The 27420-nt window shown below is 35.1% G+C and overlaps 1 long non-coding RNA gene across 49 annotated transcripts in view; it reads left to right on the forward strand.

Annotated features, from left to right (window-relative positions):
* Nucleotides 1–1018: 1018 nt before the first annotated feature.
* LOC110011318 (uncharacterized) overlaps nt 1019–27420 on the forward strand; it is a 38625-nt gene continuing 12223 nt past the window's right edge. For 22 of the 49 annotated variants that reach the window (XR_016066050.1, XR_016066042.1, XR_016066031.1 and 19 more), the window contains exons 1-14: nt 4227–4573; nt 5091–5153; nt 6048–6105; nt 6489–7882; nt 12281–12343; nt 13224–13282; nt 13998–14213; nt 16733–17106; nt 18691–18718; nt 19761–19956; nt 21844–22044; nt 22710–22907; nt 23031–23123; nt 24809–25028. This is a non-coding gene — a long non-coding RNA (uncharacterized LOC110011318). The other 27 variants (XR_016066053.1, XR_016066058.1, XR_002286316.2 and 24 more) reach the window with 23 other exon arrangements.

Genomic DNA, 27420 nt, shown 5'->3' on the forward strand with positions numbered 1-27420 from the left:
TAGATTAAGGTGTAAGAGAACATTGATTTGATTTTTTTATAAATTGATATTTCAAGTGAAAGTGCACGTCGTCCCTTGGAAATGGCAAGGTACACATGCCCCCACTACCCATTATTATCAATTTTATTATTTCATATTCAAAGGTTCCTATTATGCCTTTTTCTCATTAATATATTTTATCAAAAAAAATTTCTTAAGAAAAGGTATTCCAAGAATAATATTATTATTAAAAATAATTAAGGGTTCCTTGGGTTGTAGGGTTAAATTATAATTATAAATAAAGTCTGCATTGTCATCCATGCTCGTTGTTGCCAATTATGAGGTGTTTTTGGGCTTTTGTGATGATGTTTTGGACTAAGTTTATACTTATTAGTTTAACAGTACGTAAAAAGATCCCTTATTAGTTCTTCCAATTTATTCATTTTCTCTTTAATTTTTTTTATAATTTATCACCTTCCGCCTAAATGATTGAATATGTGGATTAAACATAAGTTATATTTACGATTATGATACTCATAATAACAGTTAATTAATAAAAAAATAATTTATTTGGAATTTTAATTGTCAATAAACTAAAATACAGTTAATATTTCAATATCTTAATATTAATTAATCTAAATAAATTTAAGTAATCAATATTAAATATCAAATAACTTTAAATCATAAAATATATACACCTGCAAAGCACGGGTTAGTAACTAATTTATACTTAAAATTGAATATAATGAATTATAAATATAAATTAATAATTAAAATAATATTTTTACGTGGATCGTCATCAGAATTTAATTTTAAAAAATAAGTAATAATTGTAAATAAAGTCATAGTTTCATCAGAAGCGAAATTTGATATATTTAATCAACCAAACTAAAACGAGCACTTAAAATAAAAATTTTTGATGGAATTTGTCCTAATTAGAATTGCAAAATTTCTCTGCACTTAATTTTTATGAAAGAAAAATAATTAAAAAATACAAAAATACTTTTATGTATAAAAACCCCCAATCCAAGTAAAACCCCCTGCTCCCCACTCCACCAAATGAGAAATCCTCCACCGGTAAAAACCCTGAAAATCACAGCTCCCACTCCACTAAAAGAGAAGAAAGCCAAATCCTCCTCCACCGATAAAAACCCTCAACACCATCGCTCCCACTCCACCAAAAGAGAAGAAATCCAAATGTTCTAAAAACCCCCAAAATCACTTCCTCTCCTTCTTCCTCCTCCCACCGTTTCACCATCTCCTCCACTATGCTGTTTTTGAGAGAGAGAGAGAGAGTAATTAGAGTAATATTGTGAATTTCAAGGTGAAAGGGTGCAACATAGACCCTAACTTCTACTCCTATTTTCTATATGTAGATATATACACGTGGTCGGACAATGTGTTTTCATTTTCATCTGAAGTCCTGATTCTTTGATTTCTTACTATTTCAAGTTCAGGTATGAGAGTTTTTGAATCGCCCGTTTGTGATTTTCCTGGATTCAGCCCGATCATTTATATTTTGATTCATCTCTCTCTCTCTCTTTTTTTTTTTTCGTTTTTCCTTTTCTAATTTGATATGATTGTAGTGAGTTTTTTTTTCTATTTGTGGTTTTATATTCTGGAATTATGGATGTGATTGAATCTATGTTGATTATAGCTATGAACTTTGCCTAGTTCTTCTTCTTGTTCCTTTTTCTTTTTCCCAGATGAATTTTGTAATAAGAGGGAGTCAAGTTTAGAAATAGTTGGTATGGACACTTTTGGACGAGCCTTTTTTTCCATTTTGGCTGATATTATTGGTTTATATCTTGTTTGACTATGGGAAGAACCACTCTTTCCCTTTTATTTTTTTTCTTCTCGAAAGCCTTAGGTTCGAGAGATGCATGATGATTTTACAATATCTATCAATAGTAAGACTCTTTTCTGCATGAGATTGTAGTCTAGTATCTTTGTGCGTGAGATGGAAGCAATATTTTTTATTTCTCAATGAAGATGCACAAAAATAAATGGATTTATGACACTTTAACATTTAGAATTAGATCTGTGAATGTTAAATTAGTTCTTTGAAGGACATTATTCTCTTTTAAGGTTTATGGGTTTTCTTCATCTTGATAAATTTGGTTGTCTGCTTTTATTTCATTGTAATGTTCCCAATGTTGAGAAGTGAAAAAATAGGTTTCTGGAACATGGGTGCAATTACAATCCTTATGCTTTTCTCCTTCTTCGTCTTCTCTATTTCTGGCTCTTAGAATTTTGCTTGTACCTTTTCCCCATTAAAATTTTTGGTTCCAGAATTGGATAGATAGGTCCTTACTTTTTGTTTTTGTGTCATATTTTGGCATGAATGATGTCTCTAAAGATACTATTTGTATTTCTTGTTCCCCAAAATTTTTAGGTCCACTTCTTAAAACAAGATAGAGAAATCCTTGCTTTTCGATTTTCTTTCACATTGGGCCTAGATGCGGTCTCCCAGGATACTGCTTATGCTTGCTTTTCTCCCAAATTTTAGGTGTACTTCTTAAACCAAGTAAATGAGTCCTTAGTCTTTAAGGTCTTGGTATGTGTTAGTACGTTGATTTGTTTTTCTTATAGCGAACAGTTTCCATCAATGATCTAGAAAGTGGTTACTGAAGCACGTGTCTTGCATTTATACGGTTTTTAATAATTATAATGCATTCTTTCATGTCTACTATCATACCATCATATATTATGCACTCTTTCTTGTATATTAAAAATCCAGAATGTACTTTGTATTATTTAATTCGTAAGTTTCTGTCCTTTGTCCTTTTTCCTCTTCTGATGATAACTAAATGATTCCTTCATGATACAAAAAGTTCCAACCACTTCTACACTAAAGCAATTTATGACCAACAAGAAGTTGAGTTAATTCGGAAGTAATATATGGTTGAGCCGTCATCTATTTGCACTACCAATATCAGTTAACATAATAGACCTATGAACACATTGTAGGCTATACAGCTTTTGTGACATCCGTAGAATTTTTCAAGTAATTGGGAGACCAATTGGTAATTATTAAAAATTTCAATTTAATTAGTAAATAAATTATAGATTAAATTTGGAATATAATAAAATTTGAACGGGTTAAATTGGAGTTCGTTATAATATTTGGGGGCAAATTATAGTAATTAAGAAAATTAGTAGGGACGTGAAAGGTATTTTAAAAAATTTTAATTAAATAAAATAATAATAATATTATATATAAAATAATATATATACATAACTATATATATATATAATAATATACATATATATCTAAAGTGAAAACAAAAGAGGGTGAGGATGAGGGTGGGGTCCATCGCCCACCCCACACCTCTCTCCTCTCTCCTCTCTCTCATTATATATAATATAGGGCAAATTGCAATTTTTGTACAATTTCTTAGGGGCGTTGGCGTTTTCAGTCCAGATCTTTTCCAAAATATAATAGTAGAACAATAATTAAAATTTTTTGGCAATTTCAGGACAAATAACCCTAAATCGGCCGGAATTGTGCACGAGGGAGGCACTTGAGCATCTGAAAGTTGGGGGAAGCTGACATGTCTGGTTAAATGGATTAGGTGTAAAAAAAGGGGGGGGGGGCAACATGACGTGGAAAAAAAGGCCACGTCAGCTTGCCAACGTGGATTGCAATTTGGTGCTTTGGGGACAGTTGTTCGTATGAGAAGGGCGAGAAATTGTATAATGTGTTGTTGGAGTATGCTCCAGGCGGCGCTTTGGCTGATAAGCTTAGGAATTCCGATGGTGGGGGGATGCCGGAATCTGAAGTCCGAGTATACACAAAGGCTTTGCTCAAAGGGAATATCTATATTCACAAGTTCGGGTACGTTCACTGTGATATCAAGCTTCAAAATATTTTTTTAGGCGCGAATGGCCGCGTGAAGATCGGTGATTTTGGGCTTGCGAAGCGGGATGGAGGGAGAAAAGGAGCCGCGACGGGGTGCGAATTGAGGGGCACCCCTTTGTACATATCGCCGGAGATGGTTGTCGGGGGCAAGCAGGGGCCTCCGGCGGATATTTGGGCACTTGGGTGCGTCGTGGCGGAGATGTTGTTTGGAAATCCGGCGTGGCGGTGCTCAGATATCGCCGGATGGATGATGAGAATCGAAGTAGGTGAAGAAGTGCCAGAGATCCCCAGAAGTTTATCGAAGGAAGGCAGAGATTTTCTTTGTAAATATTTCGTGAAGGATCCAAGCAAGAGATGGACGGTGGAGATGCTCTGACGTGGCCTTTTTTTCCATGTCGGCTTTGCCACGTCATGTTGCCCCCCTTTTTTTTACACCCAATCCATTTAACCGGACACATCAGCTTCCCCCAACTTTCAAATGCTCACGTGCCTCCCTCGTGCACAATTCCGGCCGATTTAGGGTAATTTGTCCTAAAATTGCCAAATTGTTTTAATTAACTGTTCTACTATTCTATTTTGGAAAAGATCTGGACTGAAAATGCCACCGCCCCTAAAAAACTGGACCAAAATTGCAGTTTGCCCTATAATATATATAGGATTTGCATTATGTAACATCATTACATCTTTAGGGAAATTTGCAATCTTTCACTGCGGCGGCGAAGAAACAGAGAGGTCAGAATTTATATTTTAATTTTTATTAATTTGTATAATTATATTATTCAATTAGTTTGTTTATTCAATATTGATTATATTGAGCGATGTACTGTTTAATCGGAGTATTTTATACTTTTGGCTATTTAAATTGACGTTGAATTAAATATCACATTTGCTATAAAAATACTATAGTTGGGCAATTAAATTATTTGATTTGTTAGATTTAATTATTATTATAGTTAATTTACACAATTCCATCGGAATGATTAACCAAATATGTAATTCTATGTATTATTGCTTAATTAAATTGTATAGCAACAATAAATTGACAGAAAATTCATAGAAATGTTTCGCAAAATTATATTTAAAGAATATTATGTTATGAAAGAGAGAAAATGAGGTTTCAGTAGTAATATGATTTACGAATGTTATTAAAAATGATAGTTATAAATATATAAGTGGTTTGATAAGTGAATTCTTATGAATTATTTGGTAAATTAAATATATTGATTATACGTATAACATTCTATTATAGGACGTGACGATAAAGTAGAGGGTTGAGCAGTCCCTCGTGAATTGAAGTATTTTGGGATTTACGGTAAGTATAGCTAATTGGACTTATACATATATATATATGTGTAGTGTTGTATATATTATATATGTTGGTTTCTTGGATGTGGTCGTGAACCTGGCTTTATACTTATGTGGATTTCGTATATTGATTGTTTATATAATTAGTTGTGTATTATTTGTTAGATTTTCTTAATATCGGTGGAATTGCTACTATCTGTCATGTGTGTTTGTAATGGATGGACGTGAGAGTGGTTGGATTACGTAATCGTATAATTGATTGTTGTATGAAATCAAATTGGAAGTTATTATCTAGGAATTAATTATTATAAAGAACAGAATGATGATTGTGAATTGAAATAAAAGATACTGCTTACCTAGTTGGGAACACAGACAATGGTTTATGAAAATGTGATTGATGATAATGTGATTGATAATGAGATATGAAAAATATATGATTTAAGCTAGGTACCATAGCGCGTAGGGTACCGGGGTATTCCGGGGCAGCGGGGAATATCCTGTGCTGTTAGCTACACACTGGGGTGGTGTGGGGGTACCATGTTTGTTGTGATGTCCTGTGCTATATTGCTACACAATTGGAGTAAAAGAGTGTGGGGATATCACACAACGGGTATCCTGTGTTATATATAATATGATGATGGCCGGCGAAACCATTGACTGATGTATACCAATTAGAGTAAGTGGGGCCCTTAACTAATAAATGATAACAAATGAATATTATGTCGTGGATTGATTTACAGCTGTGAGTATGTATTGTTGCTTATATCTGATGTTGCTGTATGACGAATGACTGTTGTTGGTGTGACTGCATGTACGTGAATCTTTGTTTGTGTTATATATATAGACTGATCAGCTATACTTATTGAGTAGACAACTCATTTCTTGCCACGTACTTTTCAAGAAATAGGTCACACTGATTAGCCACATTGGACTTTGAGCGGTGCCATCGTCTTTATTAGGTGGGTCAGCCATGACTTCTGAAACTAGAGTTTTTGATTGTTGGGTTGTTAAATATTTTGGCCTTTTATCGGGATTTGTATTTTAAGTTGTGGTATGATTTTCCTTGAGGTTATGTACATGAGAACATCTAGTGAAGGTGAATATAAACTTTCGGAGGTATCTATTATCTTTTGTGGTATATATATATTATTAACAAAGTAGAATTTATTTTACAAGTTGAAAGAGAATTACTTATAGAATGAGTTCTGATTAAAGAAAGGATGAAATAATAATAATTAGAAGTAGCGAGTAGGGGGTGCTACATTGGGTGGTATCAGAGCAGGTCTACGTTTCTAGGGTAATGATTGTGAGATGTCCCTAATGATTGAATTGTTTAATGTAGGATGGCTTCTCATGGTACACGTGCTAACCCAGTAGCTAGTAAGGAAGAGTTAGCGGAGTCCGGAGAGGGCTTAGTGGCACCTGCAGGTAGGTCGAGAGGATATTGGTGCTGAGGCTCCTATTCCTCCCGGTGGTGCTCTAGTGGTAGGATTACCACCAGAGTTTGCACAGATATTTCAAATGGCTTTTCAAGCCCAAGTGCAGTTACTTGCACAGGCACACGCATCCACTCCAGTGCCAGCACCAGTAGTCCCTACAATTGATCGTAATTATGAAAGAATCAGGAAGATGGGGGCTGCAGAATTTGAAGGTACCTTAGACCCAGAGATTGCTGAGAGATGGTGGGAAAAAGTTGAAGATGTGATGAACTTGGTAAATTGCACTCCAAAGAACCGACTTAAGTATGTTGTTTCTTTGTTCGTGGGTAATGCCTTGATTTGATGGAGGTCTGTAAAGAAGGGATATGAGCCAAGAGAAATAACTTGGGCTGAGTTTCAGAAAGAGTTTGATGATAAATACAGACCCAAGATGTACCGAGACAAGAAGAGAATGGAGTTCCGAAATTTAGTGCAAGGGGATAATCAGACGGTGGCAGAATATGAACTCCGTTTTGCGGCACTAGCCAAGTATGCACCAGAAGCAATAGCGACATAGGAGGATCATTGTTACCATTTTGAACAGGGGCTTCGACCGGAGATCAGAAGAGGCCACACAGTTCGAATTACAAATTTCAAAACTCGTGTTGAATCAGCAGACCGGATAGAAGAAGCAGTAACTGAGGACAAGAAGAAGGGGGAAGAGAAGAGAAAATCAACGTATACAATAGGGAATCGAGTAGATTGACCAAGAGGGGAACCGGTCGCTCATTCTAGCAGGAAGTGGGAGTTTTACATGGTGGTCCCATTTTTCGAGTAAGTAGCGGACAGAGGTTCGGGGGATCCACGGGCTTTAGCAGAGGTTCATTCGAACGCAGCTTATTTGTTACGCCTTCTACTGGATCAGGAAGGGGATTTGGACCGAGTTATGGTCGAGGACCAGTTTTTCCTCCGAACTATTTTAACTGTGGAAGACAACATCAAGGGCCATGTTGGAGATGAGATGATATACCGAAGACTTGTTATCGTTGTGGAGGTAGAGGATACATAGCCAGAAATTGTTCTAGTCAGACTATAGGCGTGGTTGAAAGTGTTGCTAGCGGGACCCAGAGCCAAAGTAGTGTTGGGAGCAGTAGCAGGGGAACTAGCAGAGCTAGAGGCACAGGCTACAGAGATAGTGGCCACGCTATTAGTAGCGGTATGAGGAGGGCTGGAGCACAAATTACTCAGGAACAGACCCAGGCAAGGATATATAACATTACCAGAGAGGAAGCCCCAAAATCGAATGATGTGATATTAGGTACGATATTGTTATCTGACATTGTGGCTTATGTTCTGATTGATCCTGGTTCTACACATTTATATATTTCATCCGAAGTTGCATCTAAAATACTGGGAGAGAATAGTCCGTTGGGATGTAATTTGATGGTTTATTTGCCTGTGGGAGGGGGTGTGGCAGTGAACAGTGTTAGGAAAGGGAGCTTAGTGAGAATCGGAGATGTAAATTTACCTGTAGACCTTATAGTGCTGGATTTGAAGGAGTTTGATGTGATTCTGGGGATGGATTGGTTACTGCAACATAAAGCAATAGTCGACTGTTATAAAAAGGAAGTGATGATCGAATATTGCAGTGAATCAAAAGTAATATTTGTAGGGGATCGTCAGGTAGTACTAGTTTGTGTAATATCAGCCATGGAGGCAAGACGATTGATGTTAGAGGGTTGTGAAGCATATCTAGCCCACGTGATACATATCGAAAAGGTTAATCCAGCATTGGAGGAAATTTCGGTAGTGAAAGACTTCTCTGAAGTATTTCCTGATGACTTACTAGGTTTGCCACCACATAGGAAAGTGGATTTTGCCATAGAAACTCTTTCGGGAGTTGCCCCAATTTTTATTGCGCCGTACAGAATGGCCCTAGTGGAATTACAAGAGCTCAAAAAGGAAATCGAAGAATTATTGGGGAAAGGGTTTACTAGGCCGAGTACTTCACCGTGGGGAGCACCAGTGCTGTTTGTGAAGAAGAAAGATGGGAGTATGAGGTTATGTGTCGATTACCACCAATTAAATAGGGTAAGAGTGAAGAATAAATATCCATTGTCGAGGATTGATGACCTGTTAGACTAGTTAAAGGGAGCTACAATATTTTCAAAAATCGATTTGTGGTCTGATTATTGGCAGTTGAGGATAACAGAGAATGACATACCGAAGACAGCTTTTCGTACTCGTTATGGTCATTATGAGTTTCTGGTGATGCCTTTTGGGTTAACAAATGCACCAGCGGCATTCATGGCATTGATGAATCGTACATTTCAAGGATATCTGGATCACTTTGTTATTGTGTTTATATATGACATTTTGATATACTCGAGGGATAGACAAGAGCATGAGCAACATTTGAGGATAGTCTTACAGATTTTGAAAGAGAGAGAGTTATATGCTAAGTTAAGCAAATGTGAATTTTGAGTAAATCAGGTGGTTTTGCTTGGGCATGTAGTATCTGGTGATGGGGTTATGCCTGATCCTTCAAAAGTAAAGGCTATTATGGAATGGAGAGTGCCAAAGAATGCCACTGTAGTTTAAAGCTTCTTAGGGTTGGCTGGATATTACAGGAGATTTGTTGAGGGTTTCTCTATAATTGTCGGTTCTCTAACCAAGTTGCTCAGAAAGGGGTAGAATTTCAGTGGACGGAACAGTGCCAACAAAGTTTTGATGAGTTGAAGACCTGACCTCCAATCCGATTTTGGTTTTGCCGTCTAGTAGCGGTGGATATATAGTGTATACAGATGCTTCTAAACAGGGTTTGGGATGTGTGTTGATGCAAAACAGAAAGGTAATTGCTTATGCGTCCCGCCAATTGAGGAACCATGAGTTAAATTATCCTACACATGACTTGGAGTTATCCGCAATTGTGCATGCACTGAAGATCTGGAGACATTATTTGTACGGAGAAAAATTTCAAATTCTTGCTGACCATAAAAGTTTGAAATATATCTTGACACGGAAGGAATTGAATTTGAGACAGAGAAGATGGAGAGAACTGCTGAAGGATTATGATTGCACTATTGACTTCCATCCAGGGAAAGCGAACGTGGTAGCAGATGCCCTGAGTAGAAAGAGTTCAAGTACATTAGCCAATCTGGGGAGTCATAATCAGACATTGCTACTGGAGATGAGGTCTATGAATACGGAACTGGAGGTTGATCAAATAGCGGGTTTATTGGCAGCCTTGCAAATTAAGCCACACTTTGTGGATCAGATCAAAGAAGCACAGACTCGAGATCCTTTCTTATTACGAATGCTGGAAAGAATAAGACTTGGTAAGAAAAACAAATTTTTTGATAAGAGTTGATGGAGTAATAGTGAATGAGGGACGAGTTTGTGTGCCTGATGCGGATGGATTACGCGAAGCGATTTTGCGAGAAGCTCATAATGCACCATATGCGATACACCCTGGTACTACAAAAATATATCGGAATTTAAGACCTTATTACTGGTGGCAGACTATGAAGAAGGATGTGGCTGAATTTGTGGCTAAATGTATGACATGTCAATAAGTAAAGGCAGAACACCAAGCACCAACAGGAAAACTGCAACCTCTATCAATACCAGAATGGAAGTGGGAGAAGATCACTATGAATTTTGTTGTGGGGTTGCCACGAACATTTAGAAAACACGACGTTATTTGGGTAATTGTGAATAGATTGACAAAATCTGCTCATTTCTTGCCGGTACGAATAACTGATTCTCTGGGTAAGTTAGCTGGGTTATACATTTTCGAGATAGTGAGATTACATGGAGTGCCTGTATCGATTGTGTCAGATAGAGATCCCCGATTTACCTCACGCTTTTGGGAAAGTTTACAAAGGGCATTGGGCACAAAGTTGTATTTCAGTACCGCATTTCACCTCAAACAGATGGGCAGATAGAAATAACAATCCAAACCCTAGAATATGATGAGAGCTTGTACAATGGAGTTTAAGGGCAACTGGGATGATCATCTACCTCTAATGTAGTTTTCATATAATAACAGTTTCCACTCTAGTATCGGTATGGTTCCATATGAAGCTTTATATGGAAGGTGTCGTAGTCTGATTTGTTGGGATATAGAAGGATTAAGACAACTAGAAGGTCCTGAATTGGTGCAGGAAACAGTGAAAAAGGTACAAGTAGTTAAGAAGTGCTTGAAAGCAGCATAAGATCGACAAAAAAGTTATGTTGATCAACACCGAAGGGAGATGGAGTATGAAGTAGGTGATAAGGTTTTCTTGAAGATATCTCCTTGGAGGGGAATTCTGAGGTTTGGCAGGCAAGGAAAGCTGAGTCCGAGATATATTGGACCGTATGAAATTATTGAAAGAATCGGACCATTAGCGTACCGACTAGCATTACCAGCAGAGTTGTCACAAATACATGATGCTTTCCACGTTTTGATGCTGCAACGATATCGGTCTGATCCTAGCTACATTATTCGTAAGTCGGAGATAGAGATTTCTGAGGAATTAACATATGTGGAGGAGCCTGCAGAGATTTTGGATAGAAATGTAAGGAAATTAAGAAATAAAGATATACCGATGGTAAAAGTGAGATGGAGTCATCATTCCCCGAGTGAGGCGACTTGGGAGGTTGAGGAGCATATGAAAGAGAAATATCCCTATTTATCCCATTGAGCGAGTAAGTTACATAAATTTCGGGGATGAAATTTTATTAGGGGGGGAGAATTGTGACGTCCATAGAATTTTTCACGTAATTGGGAGACCAATTGGTAATTATTAAAAATTTAAATTTAATTAGTAAATAAATTATAGATTAAATTTGGAATATAATAAAATTTGAATGGGTTAAATTGGAGTTCATTATAATATTTGGGGGCAAATTATAGTAATTAAGAAAATTAGGAGGGGTGTAAAAGGTATTTTAGAAAAGTTTAATTAAATAAAATAATAATATTATTATATATAAAATAATATATATACATAACTATATATATATATATATATATAATAATATACATATATATCTAAACTGAAAATAAAAGAGGGTGAGGATGAGAGTGGGTCCACCGCCCACCCCACACCTCTCTCCTCTCTCTCATTATATATAATATATATAGGATTATTATGTAACATAATTACATCTTTAGGGAAATTTGCAATCATTCACTGCGGCGACGAAGAAACAGAGAGGTCAGAATTTATATTTTAATTTTTATTAATTTATATATTATTCAATTAGTTCGTTTATTAAATATTGATTATAGTAAGCGATGTACTATTTAATCGGAGTATTTTATACTTTTGGCTATTTAAATTGACGTTGAATTAAATATCACATTCGCTATAAAAATACTATAGTTGGGCAATTAAATTGTTTGATTTGTTAGATTTAATTATTATTATAGTTAATTTACACAATTCCATCGGAATGATTAACCAAATATGTAATTCTATGTATTATTGCTTAATTAAATTGTATAGCAACGATAAATTGATAGAAAATTCATAGAAATATTTCCAAAAGTTATAATTAAAGAATATTATGTTATGAATGAGAGAAAATGAGGTTTCAGTGGTAATATGATTTACGAATGTTATTAAAAATGATAGTTATAAATATATAAGGGGTTTGATTAAGTGAATTCTTATGAATTATTTGGTAAATTAAATATATTGATTATACGTATAACATTCTATTATAGGACGTGACAACAAAGTAGAGGGTTAAGCAGTACCTCGTGAATCGAAGTATTTTGGGATTTACGGTAAGTATAGCTAATTGGACTTATATATATATATATATGTGTGTAGTATTGTATATATTATATATGTTGGTTTCTTGGATGTGGTCGTGAACCTGGCTTTATACTTATGTGGATTTCGTATATTGATTGTTTATATAATTAGTTGTGGATTATTTGTTAGATTTTCTTATTATCGGTGGAATTGCTACTATGTGTCATGTGTGTTTGTAATGGATGGACGTGAAAGTGGTATGATTACGTGATCGTATAATTGATTGTTGTATGAAATCAAATTGGAAGTTATTATTGAGGAAGTAATTACTATAAGAACAGAATAATGATTGTGAATTGAAATAAAAGATGATGCTTACATAGTTGGGAACACAGTCAATGGTTTATGAAAATGTGATTGATAATGAGATCTGAAAAATATATGATTTAAGCTAGGTACCATGGCGCGTAGGGTACTGGGGTATTCCGGGGCAACGGGGAATATCCTGTGCTGTTAGCTACACACTGGGGTGGTGTGGGGGTACCATGTTTGTTGTGATGTCTTGTGCTATATTGCTACACAGTTGTAGTAAAAGAGTGTGGGGATATCACACAACGGGTATCATGTGCTGTATATGATATGATGATGGCTGGCGGAACCATTGACTGATGTATACCAATTAGAGTAAGTGGGGCCCTTAACTAATAAATGATAACGAATGAATATTATGTCGTGGATTGATTTACAGCTGTGAGTATGTATTGTTGCTTATATCTGATGTTATTGTATGACCAATGACTGTTGTCGGTGTGACTGCATGTACGTGAATCTTTGTTTGTGTATATATATATAGACTAATCAGTTATACTTATTTAGTAGGCAGCTCATTCCTTGCCACGTACTTTTCAGGAAATAGGTCACACTGATTAGTCACGTTGGACTTTGAGCGGTGCCATCGTCTTTATTAGGTGGGTCAGCCGTGACTTCTGAAGCTAGAGTTTTTTATTGTTGGGTTGTTAAATATTTCGGTCCTTTATCGGGATTTGTGTTTTACGTTGTGGTATGATTTTCCTTAAGGTTATGCACACGAGAACATCTAGTGAAGGTGAATATAAACTTTCGGAGGTATCTATTATCTTTTGTGGTATATATATATTATTAATAAATTAAAATTTATTTTACGAGTTGAAAGAGAGTACTTATAAAATGGCATCTGATTAAAGAAAGGATGAAATAGTAATAATTAGATGTAGCGAGTAGGGGATGCTACAGCTTTACCGAGCAAGAGATAGGTATTTGGTTAAACTACTTTGTAACTCATTCGTCAGTGGTCTGTTTGTTTACTATTCCAGAATTTTGCAGAAGTATTTTGCGGCAAAATTCAACTTATATTGCTGCAACTTATTCTTCAGGAGACTTCTGCAAAATTATGCCTTGTATTCTGCAGTAGAATTTTGTTGTTGTGCTGTAGAATGACATTGAACCTGCTGATTTAATGCATCTTAACTTTGATCACGTGAATCAATATTCTCTATATATAAAGATCATTTTTTGCATATATAACTTAAAGAATTATATGATGATTGGAAAGCTTGAATTGATTTCGATCATTCTATCTTCTTGGAATTGCGTTCTTTCCTTGCCTATGGAGAAATTTATGAACATCTCTTCTTGTGGATGCAGGTGATAAAAATGAACATTACTAATAGAAGTAAGAGAGTTTTTTAAAAAACAAAAGAGAGAGAGAAAGAGAGATTAAAGAAAAAGAGAGAAAGGGAAATGTTAAAAGAAAAAAAGAGAGAGATGGAGAGATTGAGCTGTTTCACGACAAAAGTTGTTCCACATAGTCAAATGGTCTGCACTTTGAGGGAGATGAAGATGGCTATAGCTCTTGTGTTGGTATGTTGATTTGTTTTGCTTATAGAAAATGGTGTCCATCAATCATCTAGAAAGTGTTTAGTGGAAGGAGTAGTAATGCATTTCTATATTCTAATGATCATAAATTCATAATGCATTCTTTTATATCTACCATTCATTTATCATGCATCCTTTCTTGTATATTGAAAATGTAGAATGTACTTTGTATTATTGGTCAACCCATCCTTTTAACTTGTCTGATACTCTCTTTCCAAAATTCAGTCTCTCTTGATATGATGAGAAAGGAACAGCAAAACACTCTTCAAGAGAAGCAAATATTATTGCTGGAGAAGCAAAAGTCTAGTGATGTTTACGATCTTCATGAATTATTAGAGAATAAAACACAAAAAAGGAACCATTTCTCTGGAACAATGAGTTTTACAGTTTCTGCTGCTACTCCAACTTTGGGCAATGATTCAGAAAAACCTTCTTTTGCTTCAAAGTCTCCTGCATCTAGACCACTTGTTCCACCTAGTTTTAGAATCAATATACTGAAAAAAGTTCCATCGTGAGGTCTCCTATTCATGATCCTCCCTTGGAGGTATGCTGGTTCTACTTTCCCTTTTATTTTAATCTTCTCCAAAGGCTTAAGTTGGAAAGATGCATGATATTTTACAATATCTATCAACAATGGTAAGGCTCATTTTCTGCATGAGATTGTAGTCTAGTATCTATATGCAAGTTGGATGCAATATTTTCTTACTTCCCTTTGAAGATGCACAAAAATAAATGGATTTACGGCACTTTAACCTTTACAATTAGAGCTGTGAATGTTAATTAGTTCTCTGAAGGACATTATCCTCTTTTTATATTTAGGGGTTTTCTTAAGCTTGATAAATTTTGCTGTCTGCTTTTATTTCATGGTAATGTTCCCAATGTTGAGAAGTAAAAAAAATGGGTTTGTGGAACGTGGGTGCAATTATAATCCTTATGCTTTTCCCCTTCTTCGTCTTCTCTATTTCTGTCTCTCAGAATTTTGCTAGTACCTTTTTCCCATTAAAATTTTTGGTTCCAGAACTGGATAATAGGTCCTTACTTTTTCTTTTTGTGTCATATTTGGGCCTGAATGATGTCTCTAGAGATATTGTTTGTATGTCTTGCTCCCCAAAATTTTTGAGTCCACTTCTTAACACTAGATGGAGAAATCCTTGCTTTTTGGTTTTCTTTCACATTGGGCCTGGATGCTGTCTCCCAATATACTGTTTATGCTTCCTTTTCTCCCAAATTTTAGGTGCACTTTTTAAACCACGTAAATGAGTCCTTACTCTTTTAGGTCTTATGGGGCAGTTCATATCCACATGCCATTGTTTTAATAAAGTTAACATAACTTTAGCATCTGATCTGGAGTTAAAAGTGTACTTGGCACCACATTTGCAGAATATTTCTTTGCTTGTCCAACACTTTACAACTTTACAGAGCATTTCCTTGACGAGTATAATACTTTTACAATTTCATATATTGTAAGTTGAATATATAATCTTTTGTAATGTTGGTGATTCTATCTTTTACATCATCGTTTAATATTGCTTGACTTTCCATTCGGTGGATTTCAGTGTGGAACTCCTCCTTTGATTGTTTTTACCTGGGTGGACTTAGGAAGTTGGTTGATGTGTAGCTGAATAAAGATCGGACCTTAGAAATAGAAGAGGGAATGAGCCTTTTCTTTGATTTTGCTTACAAGAAATAGTAACTCGCTGAAATGTGAACCATTTTTCCCTGATAAGAATTCGGCTTTTGCCATTTTGTTCTTTTATGATTTCATATGATTTTTTCTTTTACTTCCTCTTACATTTTTAACTTTAGGTGCCAATAGTTACTCCATGGAAATCCTGCTTCCTAGCAAACCATGAGTTGAATCTTTTACCCAACAGTGTGCATGAAATAGGCCAGCATAACAGAGAGCAAAGATAGATTATACTCGTTCTTCTCAGGAGATTTGATGCGAGGCCCTGAAGGTCGTTGCCCCCCCCCCATCTATATAAATGATAATAATTGTGCCTAATAGAGATGTGAAGATTCATCTCATGTAGAGCCTCCCTATCTAGCATTTCTTTTTTCCCTGTCTGCAGAAATAACCCCCATATTGTGATAATTTTCTTGATGGTTGATGGGGTTTACTAGAAATATGAGCATCTATTGATTTCTTACATCCTGCATTTCTACTACCTAAAGTTTAAGCCTACTGTGAAGACTGTAATGAGAAGTTCATTTAGCCAGTTTAAAAATACTACACTTTGCTCTTTTTCTTGGGTTTGTGCAATGAATTTAGAGTGGACCACAAGGAGCATCTATTAATTTTTGTGGTTCTGATTGTTCTGTTCTGTCAGTGATGACTTTATGTTATGTTCAATGTGCTCTTTCTCTAAAGCATTTGTTAAGGATAATTGTTATCTGGTTCTTGCTTCTTTTTTGTTTTTTTAAATAACTGTTGCATTATCTCAGTGAAGGACCATTATCATGTTTATTTTTCTCCTGAAATATTGTATCTTGTGCTTTTACAGGAGGAGAAACGTGTAACAAGTTCGGATGCTGAAATCAACCTAGTACAGAATGGTACTTATGATGGTTTAGAACAACGATTATCTCAAGATATCAGTTCATTTGATGAGAAACCTGCAGAAAAGGCATATCATACAACCCTTTTTGATAAAAGAGAAATGTGAACTTACACCAAAGTACAGATTTGCCTATCAGTAAACCTGGCATGGTAGATCAATTACCCTATTCTCCGAGTGATTCAAATGGGACCTTGGAAAACCCTGAAAGTGTTGCTACATTGGAGGATAAGATAGTTGGTGACTCCAACAAAATTTTTCCAACTTCAATTTTGGAAAAATATTTGGTAGTCAATGAAGATGGTTCCAGTGAAGCTGAGGTAATTAAATTCTTTGTTATTTCGTGCTTGGTGCAACCTATCCAACTGCTGCAGAACTTTCTGTGGGCTAAACATTCTCATGTCTCGTAAAATAACTTGCATTTTATGTTTGTGAAACTTTAAACTTGATAGATGAATGTAAAACTCGAAAACTATTGGACTTTTTGTTCTTGTTCACATTATATGCGACACTTGGTCTAGATAAATGCATGTGACATTTGGAAAGTTTTCAACCCCCTCGTCCTGTAAGAAAAATATTTAAGAACTAGGAGGAATGTGGACACCTACTTCTAGGATTAAGGTACCAAGTGTTTGCAGAATTATGTTGGCGAGTTGGATATTCATTTGTTGCTTGTTGAGGTGTTTTATTATGTATAACTGGTTAGTCCATATGGTGCGAAATTACTCTAAACAACGACATAATTAATGGAGAATTCTGATGACCACGTATTAATTTCTATGTTTTCCGTTGTTGGTTATGTGAACAAAATGAGAGATGTTGGAGCTAATATGAAATTTGCAACTCCATATCCGCTGTTAAGCTTGGAATTGTTAGGAGTCCATCAACTAACTTTACTCATGTAGGCCACTCTGATGGTGAAAATTGAGTAATACGGATCTTTATTTCTTATTTGTTTTTGAGCATCTTATGTCAGTTACCTTGAAGAAGTAAGCTGTAAACCCAAGTGGAAAACCGTTGTGTTAGTACATCGATTTGTTTTGGTTATAGCAAATGTTTCCATCAATGATCTAGAAAATGGTTACTAGAAGCACGTGTCTTCCTTTTATATGGTTTTAATAATCAATAACACATTCTTTCATGTCTACCATCATAGCATCATATGTTGTGCATTCTTTCTTGTATATTAAAAATCCAGAATGTACCTTGTACTATTTAATTCGTAATTTTCGTGCCATTGTCCTTTTTCCTCATCTGGTGATAATTAAATGATTCCTTCACCATACAAAAAGTTCCAACCACTTCTACACGAAATCAATTTACGGCCAACAAGGAGTTGATTTAGTTCGGAAATAATATAAGGTTGAAAACTCATCTCTTTGCATTACCAATATCTCTTAATAGAATGGACGTATGAACAAATTGTATGATTAGTAGAAAGGCGATACAGTTGTACCGAGGAAGAGATAGGTATTTGGTTAATCTACTTTATAACTCATTCATCAATGGAAACAAACTACAAAGTGTGTTGTTTACTACTTCACAACTAGGCAAAAATGTTTTGCGGCAGAATTCAAGTTATTTTGCTGCAACTTATTCTTCACCACACTTCTAGAAAATTATGTCTTGTATTCTGCTGCCGAATTTTGTTGTTGTGCTGTAGAGTGACATTGAACCTGCTGCTTGCAGCAGTGAAGCTGATTGAATGCATGTTAACATTGATCACATGAATCAACATTCTCTATCTATATTCTCTATATATGGATCATTTTTTGCATATGTAACTTAAAGGATGATATGATGATGGAAAGCTTGGATTATTTTAGGTCATTCTATCTTCTTGGAATGGTGTTTTTTCTTTGCCTATGGAGAATCTCATGAACATTCTGTTCTTATTGATGCAGGCAACAAAACTGAACATTACTCATGGAGGTAAGACATTTTTCTAAAAAAAAAAAACAAAGAGATTAAAAAAAAGGAGAGGTTAAAAAAAAAGAGAGAGATGGAGAGATAGAGTTGCTTCAACACAAAAGTTGTTCCCTATAATCAAATGGTTTGCACTTTAAGGGAGATGGAGATGGCTATTGCTCTTATGTTGGTATGTTGATATGCTTTGCTTATAGAAAATGATTTCCATCAATCATCTACAAAGTGTTTGGTGGTAGGAGTAGTCATGCATTTATATATTTCTAATTATGGAAATGCATTCTTTTCATATCTACAATTATCGCAGCATTTGTCATGTATTTTTTCTTGTATATTAAAGATCTAGTATGTACTTTGTATTATTGTAATTTGTAATTTTCTCTCATTTTTCCTCTTGTGGTGATAATTAAATGATTCCTTCACAATACAAAAGTTCCAACCACTTCTACGCGAAATCAATTTATGGCCAACAAGAAGTTGAGTTAGTTCAGAAATAATATAAGGTGGAAACCTCATTTATTTGCACTACCAATATCTCTTAATATAATGGATATATGAACACATTGTATGATTTGTAGAAGTACGATACAGCTTTAATAGGAAGAGATAGGTATTTGGTTAGTCTACTTTATAACTCATTCGTAAATGGAATTAAATTACCAGGTGTATTGTTTACTACTTCACAACTATGCACAAATATTTTGCGGCAGAATTTAGGTTATTTTGCTACAACTTATTCTATAGTACACTTCTGCAAAATTATGCCTTGTATTCTGCTGCCGAATTTTGTTGTTCTACTGTAGAATGACATTTAACCTGTTGTTTGCAGTAGTGAAGCTGATTGAATGCATGTTAACATTGATCACATGAATCAACATTCTCTATCTATATTCTCTATATATATAGATCATTGTTTGCATATGTAACTTAAAGGATGATATGATGATTGGAAAGCTTGGATTAGTTTAGGTCATTCTATCTTCTTGGAATGGTATTTTTTTCTTTGCCTATGGAGAATCTCATGAACATTCTCTTCCTGTGGATGCAGGTGACAAAAATGAACATTACTCATGGAAGTAAGAGAGTATCCTAAAAAAAATAAAGAGGTTAAAAAAAAAGAGAGACAAGGAGAGGTAAAAAAGAGAGAGATGGAGAGATAGAGCTGTTTCAGGACAAAAGTTGTTCCCTATAATCAAATGGTTTGCACTTTAAGGGAGATGGAGATGGCTATTGCTCTTATGCTGGTACGTTGATATGCTTTGCTTATAGAAAATGATTTGCATCAATCATCTACAAAGTGTTTAGTGGAAGGCGTGGTCATGCATTTATATATTTCGAATGATGGTAATGCGTTCTTTCATATCTACAATTATTGCATCATTTGTCATGCATTCTTTCTTGTATATTAATGATCTAGAATGTACTTTGTATTGTTGTAATTTGTAATTTTCTCTCATTTTTCCTCTTGTGGTGATAATTAAATGATTCCTTCATCATACAAAAAGTTCCAACCACTTCAACACGAAATCAATTTATGGCCAACAAGAAGTTGAGTTAGTTCAGAAATAATATGAGGTTGAAACGTCATCTATTTCTCTTATTAGAATAGACGTATGACCACATTATATAATTAGTAGAAGGGCAATATAGCTTTACCGAGGAAGAGATAGGTATTTGGTTAATCTACTTTATAACTCATTCGTCAAAGAAAATAAATTATCAAATTTGTTGTTTACTACTCCAGAACTATGCACTAATATTTTGCGGCAGAATTCTGGTATTTTGCTGCAACTTATTATTCAACACACTTCTGCACACTTATAGCTTGTATTCTACTACCAAATTTTATTGTTGTGCTATAGAATGACATTGAACCTGCTACTTGCAGCAGTGAAGCTGATTGAATGCATCTTAACATTGATCACTTGAATCTATATTCTCTATATATATGGATCATTTTTTGCATATATAACTTCGAGGATTATATGATGATTGGAAAGATTGAATTAATCTGGGTAATTCTATCTTTTTGGAATGACATTTTTTTTCCTTGCGTGTGGAGAATCTCATGAACATTCTCTTCTTGGGGATGCAGGTGTCAAAAATGAAATTACTGATGGTAGTAAGAGTGTTTTTTAAAATAAAAACCGAAGAGAGAGAGAGAGAACGAGAGGTTTTAAAAAAAAAAGAGAGAGATGGAGAGATAGGGCTGTGTCAAGACAAAAGTTGTTCCCTATAATCAAATGGTGTGCACTTTAAGGGAGATGGAGATGGCAATTGCTCTTGTGCTGGTACATTGATATGCTTTGCTTATAGAAAATCATTTCGATCAATAATCTAGAAAGTGTTTAGTGGATGGAAGAATCATGCATTTATATATTTCTAATGATCCTAATACATTCTTTCGGAGCTACAGTTGTTCCATCATTTGTCATGCATTGTTTCCTGTATATCAAAGATCTAAAATGTACTTTATATTATTGTAATTTTTAATTTTCTCTTATTTTTCCTCTTGTGGTGGTAATTAAAAGATTCATTCATGATACAAAAAGTTGCAACCACTTCTACACGAAAATAATTTATGGCCAACAAGAAGTGAGTTAATTCAGAAAAAATATAAGGTTGAGACCTCATCTATTTGCACTACCAATATCTCTAAACAGCATGGATGTATGAACACATTGTATGCTTTGTAGAAGGACGAAACAGCTTTACCGAGGAAGAGATAGGTATTTGGTTAATCTACTTTATAACTCATTCATCAATGGAAATAAATTACCAGGTCAGTTGTTTTCTACTTCAGAACTATGCACAAATATTTTGCGGCAGAATTCAGGTGATTTTGCTGCAACTTATTCTTTAGCACACTTCTTGTATTCTGCTGCCAAATTTTGTTCTTGTGCTGTCGAATTACATTGAACTTGCTTCTTGGAGCAGTGAAGCTGACTGAATGCATCTTAACATTGATCACAAGAATTAATATTCTCTATATATATGGATCATTATGCATATGTTTCTTAAAGGATTATATGATGATTGGAAAGCTTAAAATTAATTTAGGTCATTCTATCTTCTTGGAAAGCCCCTTGCCTATGGAGAAACTCATGAACATTCTCTTCTTGTTGATGCAGGTGATAAAAATGAACATTACTGATGGAAGTAAGAGAGCTTTTGGGAAAAAAAAATGAAGAAAGAGAGAGAGAGAGAGAGACTAAAAAAAAAGAGAGAGGGGGAGATGTTAAAAAAGGAAAAGAGAGAGATAGAGCTGCTTTCCCTATAGTCAAATGATATGCACTTTAAGGGACATGAAGATGGCTATTGCTCTTGTGCTGGTACGTTGATAGAAAATGGTTTCCATCAATCATTTAGAAAGTGTTTAGTGGAAGGAGTAGTCATGCATTTATATATTTCTAAGGATCGTAATGCGTTCTTTCATATATACAATTATTCCATCATTTTTCATGCATTCTTTCTTGTATATTCAAAATCTAGAATGTACTTTGTATTGTTGTAATCCGTAGTTTTCTCTCAGTTTCCCTCTTTCGATGATAGTTAAATGTTTCCTTTGCAGTACAAAAAATTCCAACAACTTCTAGATTAAAGCAAGTTATGGCCAACACGAAGTTGAGTTAATTCAAAAGTAATATATGGTTTAGCCCTAAAGTCTTTGTCACACCACTAACTCTAACACTACTTTTAACGGAAAAAGTATAAAGATACTTAAGGCATTTATTTTATCAACACTTTGTCTCAGCTGAAAATGAGGAATGCAAATTGGAGCAGACGGAGTAGTATGTATGTAAACAGGACTACTTTGCTAATTACTTTCCTGCACTCGCATGCTCGGATGAATGCTTTGTGTATGTGTTATATTTTTCATTTACACGAGATTCATCTTCTATCGTGCTCCGTTTCCTTCAGTCCCATTTTTCCCTATGATTACCCTTATCAGATTTATTTCTTGGATTTTGATTACTTGATCCCTTCTCATATACAGATTCTGGGAAGCGCCATGATGGGCCATCATGCTCCACGGTCTGGGCAAACATCAGAGCAAGATGGTCTCCTTGGAAGTGGTTCATTTCAACGATCATTTGGTTATGTGGGTGGAATAGCTGCTCCTAAGGTGAGAACAAATGAACACTATCAACTTAGCAAGAGCAATGAACCATATCATCCTCCATGACCCTACAAGGTTAAGCTATACTTTCTAGTATCTTATATTCGACGTTAATACTTTTTCTTCTTTTGTATTTTATTTCCTATATTTGTCTGTTTATATCTGAACATTGTGTTGTGCAACTCATAATTGTTTCAGACAGTGCCTTTTTCAAGAAGAGACACCATGAAACTTTTGGCTCAATGGAATGTAGTAATGAGGAAAAGGCAGAGGAGGAGAGGAGGAGAAGAGGTACAGTTTTATACTAACTAGAGAACCTTGGTTTTCATATTGGTTAAAACCAGTCCTTTTAACTTGTAGGATATTCTCTTTCCAAAATGTAGCCTCTCTTGAGATCATGAAAAAGGAACAGCAAAGACTCTTCAAGAGAAGCAAACAATATTGTTGGAGATGCATAAGTCTAATGATGTCTCGAACTTCATGAATTATTAGAGGATAAAACATAGAAAAAGGAGCCATTTCTCTGGAACAATGAGTTTTATGGTTTCTGCTGCTACTCCTACCTTGGGCAATGATTCAGAAAAATCTTCTTTTTCTTCAAAGTCTACATCTAGACCACTTGTTCCACCTGGTTTAAAAACAATATACTCGAAAAATGTTCTGATGTGAGTTAATCCTGTGTTAGAGGTATGCTAGTTCAACATTCGCTTTTATTTTTATTTCTCCAAAGGCTTCAGGTGGAAAGACTCATGTTGATTTTACAATATCTACTGATAGTAAGGCTCATTTTCTGCATGAGATTGTTGTCTAGTATCTTCGTGCTTGAGTTGTATGCAATATCTTTTTACATCCCATTGAAGATACACAAAAATAAATGGATTTATTACACTTTGACCTTTACAATTACAACTTTGAATTTTAATTAGTTCTTTGAAGTATATTAATCTCTTTTTGTGTTAGTGGGTTTTCTTCACATTGATGAATTTGGTTGACTGCTTTTATTTCATGGTAATGTTCTCAATGTTTAGAAGTGAAAAAATGGGTTTGTGGAACCAACATTATAATCCATATGGTTTTCCCCATCTTTGGCTCTCAAAATACTGCACTTTGCTCTTTTTGTTTGGTTTGTGCAATGAATTTAGAGTGGAACACAAGGAGCATCTTTTTATTTTTGTGATACTCGTTGTTCTGTTCTATACTATTTAATTTTTAATTTTCTGTCCTTCTGTCCTTTTTCCTCATCTGGTGATAATTAAATGATTCCTTCACAATAAAAAAAGTTCCAACCACTTCTACACGAAAGCAATTTATGACCAACAAGAAGTTGAGTTAATTCAAAAATAATATAAGGTTGTGCCCTCATGTGTATTGGGGGCACAAAAATCATCCTTTTTCTTTACTGTCGTATCTACTGTAATAAGAAAGTGTTCTTAGTTCAGTTCAGTAGAACGTGGGTCTCCAAAACCCGATGTCGTAGGTGCACTACCAATATATCTTAATAGATGGGTGTATAAACACATTGTAGGATTAGTAAAAGTGGGATATAGCTCTACTGGGGCAAGAGATAGGTATTTGGTTAATCTACTTTATAACACATTCGTCAATCAAGTCTGTTGTTTACTATTTCAGAACTCTGCACAAATATTTTCGGCAGAATTCAAGTTGTTTTGCTGCAACTTATTCATCACACTTCTGCACAATCATTCTTTGTATTCTACTGCCGAATTTTGTTGTTGTGCTCTACAATAACATTGAATGTGCTGCTTGCAGTAGTGAAGCTGATTGAATGCATCTTAACATTGATCATATGAATCAATATTCTCTATATATATGGATCATTATTTGCATATGTAACTTAAAGGATTATATGACGATTAGAAAGCTTGAATTAGTTTAGGTCATTCTATCTTTTTGGAATGGCGTTTTTTTCCTTGCCTATGGAGAATCTCATGAACATTCTCCTCTTGCGGATGCAGGTGAAAAAAATGAATATTAGTGATGGAGGAAAGAGAGTTTTTTCAAAATAAAATAAAGAATGAGAGAGAGAGATTAAAAAAAAACGGAGAGAGAGGAGAGGTTAGAAAAGAAAGGGAGATAGAGAGACAGAGTTGCTTCAAAATAAAAGTTGTTTCCTATAGTCAAATGGTGTGCACTTTAGGGGAGATGGAGATGGAGATGGATATTCCTCTTGTGCTGGTATGTTGATATGCTTTGCTTATTGAAAATCATTTCCATCAATCATCTAGAAAGTGTTTAGTGGAAGGAATCATGTATTTCTATATTTTTGATGACCGTAATGCATTCTTTCATATCTACAATTATTACATCATTTGTCATGCATTTTTTCTTGTATATTAAAGATCTAGAATGTACTTTGTATTATTGTAATTTATAATTTTCTATCATTTTCTCTTCTGGTGATAATTAAATGATTCCTTCATAATACGAAAAGTTCCAACCACTTCTACACAAAAGCATTTTATGGCCAACAAGTAGTTGACTTCGTTCAGAAATGATAATAAAGTTGAGCCTCTTAATAGAATGGACGTACGAATACATGGTATGATTAGTAGAAGGGCGATATAGCTTTACCGAGGAAGAGATAAGGATTTGGTTAATCTACTTTATAACTCATTCGTCACTGGAAATAAATTACCTAGTCTGTTGTATACTATGTCAAAATTATGCACAAATATTTTGCTTCGGAATTCAGGTTATTTTGCTGCAACTTATTCTTCAGCACACTTGTATTTTGCTACCAATTTTGTTGTTGTACTGTTGAATGACATTGAACTTGCTTCTTGGAGCAGTGAAGTGGATTGAATGCATCTTAACATTGATCACAAGAATTAATATTCTCTATGTGTATTCTCTATATATATGGATCATTATGCATCTGTAACTTAAAGGATTATATGATGACTGGAAAGATTGAATTAGTTTCAGTTATTCTATCTTCTTCGAGTGGCGTTTTTTTCTTTGCCTATGGAGAATCTCATGAACGTTCTCATATTGTGGATGCGGGTCACAAAAATGAACATTAGTGATGGAAATAAGTGAGTTGTTTTTTAAAAAAAACAACCCAAAGAAAGAGAGAGAGAGAGAGGTAGAGATTACAATAAAAAAAAGGGGGAGAAAGAGATAGTTGCTTCAAGAAAAAAAAAAAGTTTTTCCGTATAGTCAAATGGTATGCACTTTAAGGGAGATGGAGACGGCTATTACTCTTGTGTTGGTACGTTGATATGCTTTGCTTATAGGTAATGATTTCCATCAATCATCTAGAAAGTGTTTAGTGGAAGGAGTATCTAGAATGTGCTTTGTATTATTGTTGTAGAGTGGCAACCTCACAATCCATCGACTAAAACAAACGATTGGAGTACGAAACTCCTTAATACAAATCGATATTACAACTTATAATAGAATGAACAAATCAAACTATAATAAAACAGATTCTTAACGTATGCGGCTCAAGAAAGCCAGATTTCGGTCACACAAGACTCCAAATCTTAGACCACAACTGCACCACCACCAAGAAACCCGACGAGAGACCTCAAGAAATCACTTAGAAACTTTCTGTCACAAAGACCCACAAAGGATGACGAGTTCACTCAGAATCGATTGCGATGAGAATATGAGAGATTTAAGTTGTATCACTTTAAAACGGGGTCACGAGCCTTTTTATTGGTGTAGAGAATCAACGGGAAAAAAAGGAGCCATGGAAACTTTCGATCATCTTGGTTTTGGGAGAGCTTCCATTTCCATGGAAGAATGAGAGATTTGCAGAATCAGTGGAGATATGAGGGAGAAGAGAGTAGAGGGCGATTTGAGGGTGTGAGAAGAAAATAGAATCAAGTTAGTTTTAGACAAGATATATATATATATATATATAAGGTCAAACCTGGGTCGGGTCAATGGGTTAATGGATCAACCCGTCGGATAGCTTAGGTGGGCCTCCAGGTGGACTCAAGTGGTTTGGGTCTTGTTTCGGCCATATATATTAACATGCTCCACCTTGGACCAAAGACCCAAAGTCAATGGTCCGGAGTCATGTCTGGCTTTTCATCATTGCCTAGGGGCCCGCTCGAATGTACCTGAAAAAGATGTTAGTAACTGGATATTTAAAGCACAGAGCATAGCACACAACTCGATTAGCATTAAGCACTTTTAACAATTTACAGCAATTAAAACTAAGTTAATATCAAACAAAAAGCTATAACATATTGCCACCTAGGTTCATTCACAAAGAATCTTCTAGCCACAAAAAGGCTCAACAAACCACTTAGGTTCAACCAGTCATATTACACGAGGTTTAGCCACTTAGGAAAATTCACGTCATCAAGGCACACAGAGATCTCAACGGGCCACAAAAGCACAATCACATAACAACATAGGCAAAATTAAAAACTTAGCTACTTAGGCTCAAGATACAAAGTCTTACGGTATTTACAAAGGAACATTGCACTTAGCACAAAACAATCACAAGAAATATGAATTGATACAAAATCAATAAACTGTTGATTCTTCTTCTTCAATCACTACGTTTGTTTCTTCCTTTTTATTAAACCGCTTTGGTCTTCTGCAATCTTTT

The sequence above is a fragment of the Sesamum indicum genome, linkage group LG6 (assembly GCF_026168435.1).
Source record: "Sesamum indicum cultivar Baizhima isolate 11 linkage group LG6, ASM2616843v1, whole genome shotgun sequence".
Lineage (NCBI taxonomy): Eukaryota > Viridiplantae > Streptophyta > Magnoliopsida > Lamiales > Pedaliaceae > Sesamum > Sesamum indicum.